Raw genomic sequence first — 11,203 nt, 5'->3', positions numbered from 1 at the left:
CCACGCTTTATGCCGAACAGACAAGGGTCGTCGATTTTATTGTTTAAAAGTCATCGCGCCCGGGCTGTGATTGACTCGATTTTCTTTCATTTCTTGACCTAACTACCCGTTCAGCTTTCATATGTATTCAAGAGCGCTCATTTCCCCGCCGCCAATGTCTCATTCTTCATTGACTGCTCTTTTTTACCGTAATGGTGCGTGGTCAACCATTATCTCCCTGATGGACCCTTTCACCTTGGCGTCACCCAGACTGAACCCAGATACCTAAAATTCCAATCCTCAAAAGTGTCGCTAACCAGTAAAGCTCTGCGTAAATATGTGTGCTTCTCATGGGAGGCGGCGTGCCCGCAGTGCGCACGATAACAGCCGCGCCGGTCTGATGTGACACTCGTAAAAGGAGAAGGCCGACTGATTTGACTCTTTTAACCCTTTCGGGGACAGCGGTGACTACAGTGGACGGTTTATCATGTTATCATTGATGCATGAAAGAGTTCAATTGAAAGAAGTGTTGACACAGAAAGGTACTTAATTGCTGATGTTTTAAATGGATCTTTAGTTTACATTTTATACAACGCCCATTTTAAACAAAAATAGAAAACAAAGCACTCATGACAGTTTTTTTGTATTTTTAATCCAAGCACGAGCTACTCTCGGGATTTTATGCTAGCAAAACAAGATGTTCCCATAGCTTCCTAACAACGAGAACTTTTACCACCAGCATGAAGAAATTGAAAATATTGCAGATTCTTGGATACAACCATTTTGGGTGCGTTTTAAGTCCAGAGGAAGACCCTGACCGTGCAGGTGGGGATAAAACTCCTGGATCTGTTCCAGGAATGACAGAGTTAGGCGGCCCCGGTCTAGAAAATTTACAGTTGCCTCTCAGCATAAACCATGAAATTCCACACCTGAGCCAAAACATTTATCAGTACTATACAGTATTTATTTAATCCATTTTCATTTACAATAAAACCCAATGAATCTTTCAATCCCAAAGTATGTGGAAAGCCTCACACAGGAAGTGTATACAGTAACCTTTTTTTTTTTTTGTGATCTCATTTCTGGCAGTTTTCCCCCAACTGCGGGTGGGTCTGGAACATATACCCCTTGATAAACAGAGATTCAATATGCAATATATCATAATAAAATTGTCCAGAAAACGAAATCATTTCGTACAGGTACCTGAAAAATCTACAGAAGTACATCAGCAAAGTATTTGCACTTGGCATCACTGACTTCCCTTCTCTGTCAAAGTAAAAACAAGATGGCGCTAAACACTGCCGTGTCAAGTAGGGGCGTGTCAATTCCTACACGCCATTGACACCAGACAGAGGAGGAGGGGCTATTCTTGAAATGAATTGGGGGGGGGGGGGGGCGATGGAGAAAAAGTGATGGATGAATCTACGGAAAGTCGTGCTAATGATTGAATATGTGCAGATGTGCACATAATGACAGAAGCATACGCCTACTCCTGACAATCAACAAACTCGATTGCATCAGCTAGCAAAGAAAAGTAGGCTGGGCCCGGATGGGTTAAATGGCTTCGACCATATACCCCACCTCCCACCCTCACCCCCACCCAGTGTCAAGCAGTGATGGGGAGACCAGGGAGGGGTGGGGGGTGCTCCTGTACTGTGAGCGATCGCTTCCGCTCTCCAGGGCTCCAGCGTGAGGCCCGGACTGGCTGTTAGTAGGAGATGGATGAGCAGACATCCCGCCTTTAGTCTTCCACGGGCACAAAACAACACGGAAAACCTCAACATGGAACCGGGAGGGAGGGGAACACGCCAGGCCAGACGGAACAATGACGTCAAACCCTCCTACTCACCCGAAAAACAAAAAACAACATCGAAATTCACGCTAAACTCTCAACGGGCATGTTGTTTAATTGACGGCGCCGCACAACAGCTCCTTAAACCGACCAATAAAAGAAATCGCTTCCATCGAAGTTAGATTATAGCAGGGCTTGGTGGAAAAAAACAAGTATTTTTAACAGTGACAGTCGCGGATGCACTTTCAGCCGTTTCATGAATGGGACAAACAGGCAAACAGGCAAATACATCATGAAAACAATCGCAAGGAGCATTGAGGAAAGTTAAACAGTGCGATTGCTTGACATTGACAATTTGTTATGTTTTGTTTTTAATTTTAAAAATTGGATAAAATTCAACATTTTCTGGTAAACTTGGGTTGTGTTTAATTTTGGTTATTAGAATTATATTATACTAGCTGGTTCGCCGCCCTCTGGGCGGCTCATCAGCTAGTTCCTGCGGAAGGCTGGTAAGGTGGGCCTTCGGCCCACAAAAGTGTTGTTGCTTGGTTCAACTTGTTGTTCATCTTCATTGCTTATCGCGAAAATAAAGAGATGTTTAGCTCTACTAAATAACTAACAATTTCATTGCAAGGCTTGTGGGTAGACAACATTTTTTCGCTAAGATGCCCGCGCGATCGTAGTGAGCCACTGCCTGAGCGGCGCAGTGGCGCGGTGAAGTAGGTACGTTTTGAAAAGGGACAGACGGAAGGACAGACCGCGTGCGGGACGACGCGCAATATATATATAGATTATTCTTGCTGCTGAGGAGCCATATTTTTGTTTTCTGTTTCTATAGTCGGAGAGCTGCTTTATTTTATAAAGTAAATAATGCAAATTATTGTGAAAGGCACACCGGATGTTGTTGCGTGAGACACTTTTTGTTTTACGTTCTTCGGAGAAGTCTCATGTTCCAAGCCAAGCACAGCCCGTATCTTTTTATCTTGTAACTGTATGCAATAGTATTAATTCGTGGGGGTTGTTCACCGTGAATTTATATTCAAAAGACGTTACAATTGTTTACTATTAGCATTTACGAGAGCGATTAGCGTATTAGCTCGCGAACGTTAGCAATCGACGGGACTTTCCTCGAAAGAGCGAACATTGAGCAAGGTTCCAAAGTGGTAGTTGGTTTTGGGAGGAGTGACTGAATACCCAAAAGTCAAGCCTATAAAATGCAATCATGGGATACTCGCTATTTTTGCGGCGGCTCTTTCCCCTGAAGGAGACTATGGTCCAAAATATTGGGTATTGTATGCAATACGCGAAAACACAAACGCTGAATGTATGCATGTCCCAAAATAACCTTATTTAAATTAGATGATAATCTTTGAAATGCATATACCCCGTGATAGGAATTCTTGGTGGACATGACCTCATATTGACTGTACTGGAACGGAGATGACCCTCAAAGCTAAGAACAAACAAACAGCAGACTTATAAGATAAGATAAGATATCCTTTATTTGTCCCACACTGGGGAAATGTACAGCCTCCAGCAGCAAGAATGTGGGTAGAAAGAAGAAAAAACAACTATCTCTCCAAGTTCACTTTGGCGTCCTGTCCCTCCTCCCCTTTTGCGGTGTTCAGCGGGGCCAGAACAATGTATCCAAAGTGAAGTTCTCCCAGCAGGTGGAGGTTCAAACAGGTCCCAGACCAGAGGCACCTCGGGAGGGATCAGATGACTGCAGCCTAAGGGCCTGGCCCAAATTTGACCCGTACATAAAAAACAGGCCTGTTCCACACTCTTGGTGCTCTCACTGGGCTAAAACAACACCAGGCCAAAGTGTGCGTCACGAAGGAGGACACATCCGGGTGTCGGGCGCACCTGAAGATAATGACCCCAACTTAGGTAAACGCATTTGTTTTTGTTGTTGTTTTTTTAAACCACGTTAACTCAGAGCTGAATGCGTCACTGTGGCAAAATTGTCTTGAAAATGAGTGTACTTTTTTTCCAACTCTTAATAATATTCCAGTTTTGATTCTTTTAGAGACGAGAGCGGAGCTGCTGAAGATCTTAACGGCCGTGGATGGCCTCCAGCTGCTAAACCCGGCCCCCCGGCCCCCCGGCCCACCGGCCCGGTGACTGATGAGCCCGACTTGACCCCTTCTCTCGGCTAAAGGGAAGCACGTTGAAATCATCTCAGAGCGGCGGCAGCTTCACAGCGTTGGACAACCATCCGTGGCCGCTGAGCTAACAGGTGACATTTTGCAATAGTTGCAAAAAAGAACTTAACAGACGTTTACAACCTCACTGGGCACAATTTATTCGACACCTTTTTACACACGAAAGGGGTTCTCAAAGTTTTTAGGTTCTTGGAGTTGCTCAAAGTACAATTGTTGACTTCTTTCATTTCGGGCACTGGTCCCAGATGCCTTTTGTCATGATATGTCCTCTTCCACTCAAATTTGTGTTGAAACTGAGATTCCCTGAAAACAGAAAAAAAAAGAATTAATTGCACCAAAAGTATGACTGCACACTTCCGTTAAACCAGGTTCAATTTACAGTAGCTCCTCCGCACGACATACAAAAAGTGTCTTTGTCTTGTCAACAAACCTCCTTGACACCAATTCCCATTTAGACAGGTTTTGACGACATGGTGTGGCCACAAAAATACACATTTCTGAAGAATGAAGCAAGAATATGTAAAAGATTACTATCAGAAGAAAATCTGAAATTTGGAGAGCCGTGTTTTTTTGTTGTTGTTGGCCAGTTGTTGTGGCCTGACGTACGTTGAACATGGTCGATGACAGGCAGGCGTCACATATTTTTCTCTTCCCCTCCAATGACAAAAGCATATCTGAGGGGGATCGGCGGGATAGGAGAGCGCGTGGAATGGTGCCGAAACCGGTGGGGAGGGTATGTGAGGAACCGTAAACACCCACCAGGACTTCTCTTTGAAAATGATGAACGGCAAGAAAAGCGGCACAGCACCGGTCGTCTCCTGCGAGATGATGGCAACAACAAGAAAAATAAAATTTTTTGACCACCTGCGCGTGCATGGTTGTCCTTTCCCGCCTCCCGAGCGCGTGCGGAGGCAACCCCCCCTTCCCGAGCGCAACGTACGTGTATATGGCAGGCGGGACCCCATCCCCGCGTTACGCTGAGCTTTCTGATCCTCTCCCTGTGAGTAACAAGACAAGACCGTTTGCTTGATAGCGCCATGGCCTCAAGACTCGTAGAGGAGGAAGATGGCGCATGATGTCCTGGGATCAGACCGCATACATCATTTCAGCGATATGAATCGACAAAAATATGATAGGGAAAACTTTATGCGGCTGGAATTTGCCTCCAGAATCGAATGAGAGTTGCTTTCAATTAAATCCATCCCTCATGTCTAAAATGGGCTATTTTTGGACCGTTACGGTCAAAGTTGCTCCAATTGTTACTCGGCTATTTCAGTATTCGATTTTTTTTGTCATCACTGCCCAGCATGTGGGCTCAATGCTGACTAACTTTATTTAATGAATGAATTTTTTCCCCAAAGTGTGTCACCCACCACCTATAAAGCAGGCATCTCCACATCGGTTTCATTTTTCTTATGTTTATAATTTTTCTTTACAAATGCAAATAGAATATCCACGATACAATAAGTACAAATAGTTCATCTATGTAAAATCCCAAAGCATCTCCCTGTCTCAGTGCAGCGCCCTCTCAAAATCGCTCAATTCAGGAGCCAACGTCTAAGCCCCTCGCAAGAAAAGTGAGCACACCCCGAAGTGAAAGGGCCTTCCTTCCTTCCCCAATGGCAGATGACTCGTCTCAGCTGTGAGCGGAGAGTTTGGCGTCGTCTTCAGCTTTCTCATTTGAACAAATATTATTTCTTCAACTCAACTCATGTTCTTGTTATTGGATGTGCACCTAATGAAGTGTCCAGTGAGCGTCTCCGCGGAGGCTCCATATGGTGGGCGCCCAATTGATTTGCTGCCATATGATATGTGTACAGTAATCCTGTCGGGCTTGGCACAAGGCTCTTGTCGCCAGTCGTTAGCCACGGATTAATACTTGCGTGGTGGATACTATACATTGAAGCCCTGAAAAAAAGAATAAATCGACACGGGAACGATGCCACAACTCTTGAGCTGGCGTCCATAAATTGCGGAGATGTGGTGTGAGCAGATCGCCGGCATATGGCCGTGCTAGGACACCGCGCCTTGTAAATGGAGCTCCGGAGCAAGCGCTCTATAAAGATGCCAAGACATGCTTAAATATTTATGTAGATGAATGGAGTCATAAATAAATGGTTAAATGAACGACGGCCCGGCTCCGACTCCACGGCAATAGATACGTTATGTTTTATTCAGGTGGTCCCCTCGTTCCGCAAAAGAAGGCGGCGGCGCGCTGATTTCCTTCCCCAGAAATCTTTGGACACGCTGACTATCTTTATGTTGGGTGTTCGGTATATTAGTGCTCCTCTATCTAACAAAGCCATTTCCTCCCTTTAAAGACACATGAAAGTGGCCCTGTGTGCGTCCCCTGTGGGGCTTTTGTGTGTCTGCGGGATCCCCCGCTGGGCGAGACGGGATTGCTGCTTTGGCACGCCCTCTACAGACCAACACTGGAACTGACAATAGGGACACGGTGGACAACTTTTTAGGATGGGAGGCTCGTAGCGCGACTGAAGCAATTAAATGAACAACAAAAAAAAAAGATAAACGTCATTTTCCGTCAAGATCATCAGATTTTGTCTTGAGACACGGTCAGGCGGCAGTCGGATCAATATTCTTTACAGCAGATTCTTTCCTACCATTGTCCATTCACTGTGACTGATTACATTTTGAGACTTGATATTACAAACTTTCTATATTTTATTTTAGCAGACTAAACACAACTACCTGATCGTGTTTCTTCACTTCAAAGAATCACACAGGAACAACAATAACAAATATTGGACTTCAAATGTGTAAAAATTGGAACACTTTTTTTTTTTTTTTGCTCACTAGCTAAATTGTCACGATGCGCTACATTTTGAGACATCATTGAATTTATCACAGCAAACTGTTTTCCCCCCCCGTTTTGTTTCCGGTTTTCTTTCTTTCCTGTTGAATAATGCATCATTCTTAATGACAATATTCATCGATCATCTCTCTATGAATTTGGTGCACGTCCAAATTAGGATTGCTTGGACCCCGGAGCAGTTGCGCACTCCACTTAGATTATTTACAATTATTTCTGACATCAAACATGCAATAAAAAGAAATGTATTCACGCATTTAGTGCAGAAATGTCACACTTAAGGCGTCAATTGATAAAACATATTCCTCCCTTATGTCCTCTGCGACCCGACGTGAACTTTTGCTTTCGTCACACCGAGCGGTGAGCAGCTGCCTCTTAATTGTTCCGTATTTCAACTTCTATTTGCACTCTCCGTCTCGGTGTGCAAATTCAACTTTTATGTGCGTATTGGTGTTTGTAAATGACTCCCCGAGGGATCCAAGCTGTTTTTTTTTTTGTTTTTAATTGAGCGGAATTAAACAAATGTAAACAGGCAGTCCCGACATCAGAGCGAATAGGTTCTTTTATTTCCAAGCAGAAAAGTAAAGAAAGGCGGCGGCAGTTTGCTGCACATCAAAAACAAAGTGATGTTTCTTTTTTTGGCGGAGGGGTTGGGGGGGAAGCTCTTTTTTTGGGGTGTTTGTTGTTTGTGTGCGGGTGGGTGGATGCTTTGAAGCCGGTGCCATGCCCCGTGCGTCTTTATAGTGGAGCAGCTGAGGCCCCGGCCTGCAGCTCGCCCCAGCGCCGAAGCTCACACACCAGCTGTATTCTCCGTCACAGACCTCTGGCGGGCCTTTTGAAGTTACGGCCCCCCCTTAGCCGACTCGACACCGTACATCCCATCAGCGTACAGACCATCTCCAGTTAAATTTGTTCCCCCCAAAAATGTGAAGAAAGTCCCTCCTATTTACATGTATTTTCTTTTGTGAAGGGAAAGGACAAAGTTGTTTGATATCCAGTGACGAGCAAAACAACAAGCCCCGCTCGGCTTTGGGCACTCTGGGGCGTCTGACTGATTGACTGCATGGGCAAAGTTCCCAGGGTCCGTCTTTGTGTCTGACTGCTTTTCAAACAGCCCCGGGCTTGAGAGAGTTTCGCCCCAGGCTGAAAAATGATAAATTAGAATTACATTTTCCCAAATCAGTGTGTCTAGGTCGGACTCGGAGGAAAAAAAGGTGAGCCAATGTAGACCGGGCCTACGCTTTTTATCCGGCAGGAATGAAATGAAATCAAAGCGTTTGTTCTTTTTGGGCCAATGTCGGATGATATTAACATGCAAAGTTTAAAAAAAAAAGGTGGCGGGCGGGGGGCTCCCGCTGCTATGGCCTAGCAACGGATAGCAGACTTTTTGATTTAGTCGTTTGCATCTTGGCGACAAGAAGCTTCAAATCCGCCGCGCCGCACGCAGCGGATTTGTGAAACGAGAGTTAAGCCTACACTTGAATGCATTTCAAGACTCAAGAGTGGAAGTTTGTTGGAATCTATTCGCTTGCCCGAGTGTGAAGTCGTCGGTATCGCTAGTTTAAGTCCATCCATGCGGCCATCTTGGAATCGATATGCTACCGATCCTGTTCGGGGTCATGAGAAGCGGGGGCCAATTCTTAGCGGATATTGGACCAGAGTAGGTGCCATCAGAGGGGCCCGAGAGTGAAGCCAGTTTTTTGCAGGGACAGAAGGCAGATGCTGAGACAACTAGCCATGGATCAAGGCCAAATGCTGCTTCACCACGTATCAAGAGCCAGTCGCGATTATCTGCAATGTTCTCCATCGGTTAATGGCTTTTCCATCAATAGGTGCGCAGCACCGGGGACGGATGACACCGTCGTCGGTGCCGCGGCTCGCTTGACGAGCGTCGTTAGCCCCCCGAAAAAGCCCTTGCGCAAGCAACCCGCGCATGTTTAATGGCGTCGTGAACGTAAATGCGAGCGCGGCAAAAGGTCACGTCTTTGACGGATACGCATACTGCCGCGTGGCGATTGGTCGCCGGGCAACGCCGCTGACTGATGCCGCTCTCCGCCGCGGTGCGGGCACGTTGATAGACGAGGCTTAGCGCTAAATAACAAGTTGGCTAAGCAGGTGAAATATCTGCCCTTGCCTAAAGGTTATCGCAATATAACTTGCGCGCTGCGACGCAGATCTGCGGCCGTAGCGCAGAACAACAGTGGTGGAAATGAAATACAAGTGGAAATAATACAAATGTTAATGGCGGAACGCCATTCAGAGACTGCTAGCTTGTGAGCGAGCTAATGCCAGTGACTCGATTCATGACCCGGAAGCCTCATTTGGATATACTTGCTCTTTTTTTTTTAAATATCAATCCTAAAAATCTGTTGGGCTTGTCAACAATGCTCTGTGCTGCATCAAATTCAGAAAACATGTTTTTAAAATCCATTTTACAGGCACTTTCGCCACAGAGTACATTGTTTTGCCCCCTCTGAAAAACAACAAGACCTTTTGATTGATGTCTTACGTGACTGAATTATAATCACATGATCATATCTATCCACCACTATTGATTTGTTATTAGAGGAGCGGTTTAACCCGGATTGATAGCGGCAGATCTGTCAAGTCCAAGGCCATAAAGAGATCATTGACAAGCGCCAATGAGCAGTCTTAACGTGCCCCGGAGGTCTCCTTCAAAGACCGATCAATATTTGACCTGCACTGCTGTTATTTACTGGCAATAGCATTGAAATGCCAGTTTGGAACATTGATGTACAGTATCTGTCTGGGAGCGAAAAGGGATTTTTTGTTTGTTTTTGTCCATAACCTTGCAGTAATAGCCTTTACGCACTTGAATTACGGGGGGTCAGAAGTGATTATAGTGTCTGGGCCGATTTCTTACACAATCCAAGATAAGAGCTGTATCGAAAATTCAGGTTGCCTCAAAGATAACCAACGTCATGAAAAGAAATTTTCAAGCTGCTCATTGTCACGCCAAGGTGTAGTTTGCTGTCAAACGCAACGTAGCGCAAAATATTTATAAAAAAACGAGTAACAATAGTGGCATGCCTACGGACCTTTGCTAAAAACAATTATTACTGGACATCGCAAAGAAGTTGTGACTCCAGGAAGCACTACACTGTCCGTTGAATTCAAACAATAAATAAATAAATGTCACCAAATGTCCATACAGGATATATTAATTGATTCCAGTTCAAAGTTTTGGCCCCCTTTTCATTTTGATGACGGGCGTTATACCACAATTGTACTCACTACACTGTTAAGCATCCTTTAATGACTTAAATTCAGATTACACAAAAAGTTACTTTTGCCCATTTTGAGAGGAAAATTTTCAGCGCAGTTTTGTCCACCTCTGCTAGAATTGATTTTTGTCTATTTTAAAAAAATATGTAGACTTTTTTTTTTTTTAAACATTGAACTAATGTCACAGCCAATTACAATATGTGTCTATTGCATCTATTAATTGAGTGCTAATCCAAATTGAGATGATTGATTTGGCCCTGGAGCAAGTGCGCACTCTGCTTCGTAGCATTGCAGTTCTCTTACAGTATTTATCCTCTTGCTTAAAAATTCATTTGAGCGAGAATGTTGGATCTCATTAGACCACGCAGGTGTGTTGCTTGCAATTCAGACACAAACATCCACGTTCGTGTGTGTGTGTGTGTGTGTGCGCATTGGAGTTACAGTCGAGTGGGGGGTGAGGGGTACCCCATTACAGAGGTCCTGGGGGGACAGAGTACCTCTCAGTGAGTGACCTTTATTACGAGGCAGGCCGGTGGGTCATTGAGTGTGACACATATGTATTAGTCTGATTAGGGCAGCGGCCCAAGCAAAGTCCGCAGGTGTCCAGCAGCATGACGGCGGGCTCTCCGGCTCTCCCTCTTTCTCTGCTCTCTCTCTCTCTCTCGAATTACGAGCAGATGACTGAGGCGGCCGTGTGACCTTTTAAGTTAAAGGAGAAAATGACTTTACACGTCAAGCAGGCCAAAGAAGAGCGAGCTGCGGCCAGCGTGCTTTATTTCTGTCGGAGAGAGCGTCGGCATAGCAGGGAAATGCCGCTGCCGGCGCTGCCGCTGCTTCAACCAAATTCTCACCCAGGAAATGAATGTTCGGTGAAGTCTCGTAATTTCTGAAAACCAGCAAAGTTTCATGTCGGACAGAAGCCGGGTGTAAATATTGCCGACCGCGCTTGGTAAATGAGAAAAAAACAGTTTTCTGTTTTGAAATATTTTTTTTATCTTTATACATGTGGACATACCTTTCATGGTCGCAGGTAGCGTTTTGTCATGAACCTTTTGAGGCACAGCAGTTACTACAGGGGACGGCATCACACAGGTGTCAAACTCGAGGTCCGGGGGTCAGATCTGGCTCACACCGTCATTTTATGTGGCCCGCAAAATTGCTAAAATCACGGCCAAAATTCTCATTTGTAAT

The 11,203-nt window shown here is 45.1% G+C and overlaps 1 long non-coding RNA gene across 1 annotated transcript in view; it reads left to right on the top strand.

Annotated features, from left to right (window-relative positions):
• The first annotated feature begins 2,564 nt into the window (after positions 1–2,564).
• The window catches only part of LOC127593167 (uncharacterized), a 37,675-nt gene continuing 29,036 nt past the window's right edge, over positions 2,565–11,203 (top strand). Inside the window, exons 1-2 of the long non-coding RNA XR_007960340.1 lie at positions 2,565–3,661; positions 3,801–4,010. This is a non-coding gene — a long non-coding RNA (uncharacterized LOC127593167). The remainder of the gene's footprint in view (positions 3,662–3,800; positions 4,011–11,203) is intronic.

Source organism: Hippocampus zosterae, chromosome 20 (assembly GCF_025434085.1).
Source record: "Hippocampus zosterae strain Florida chromosome 20, ASM2543408v3, whole genome shotgun sequence".
NCBI lineage: Eukaryota > Metazoa > Chordata > Actinopteri > Syngnathiformes > Syngnathidae > Hippocampus > Hippocampus zosterae.
The sequence above is the reverse complement of the archived record's forward strand: the minus strand, read 5'-3'. Positions and strand labels throughout refer to the sequence as shown.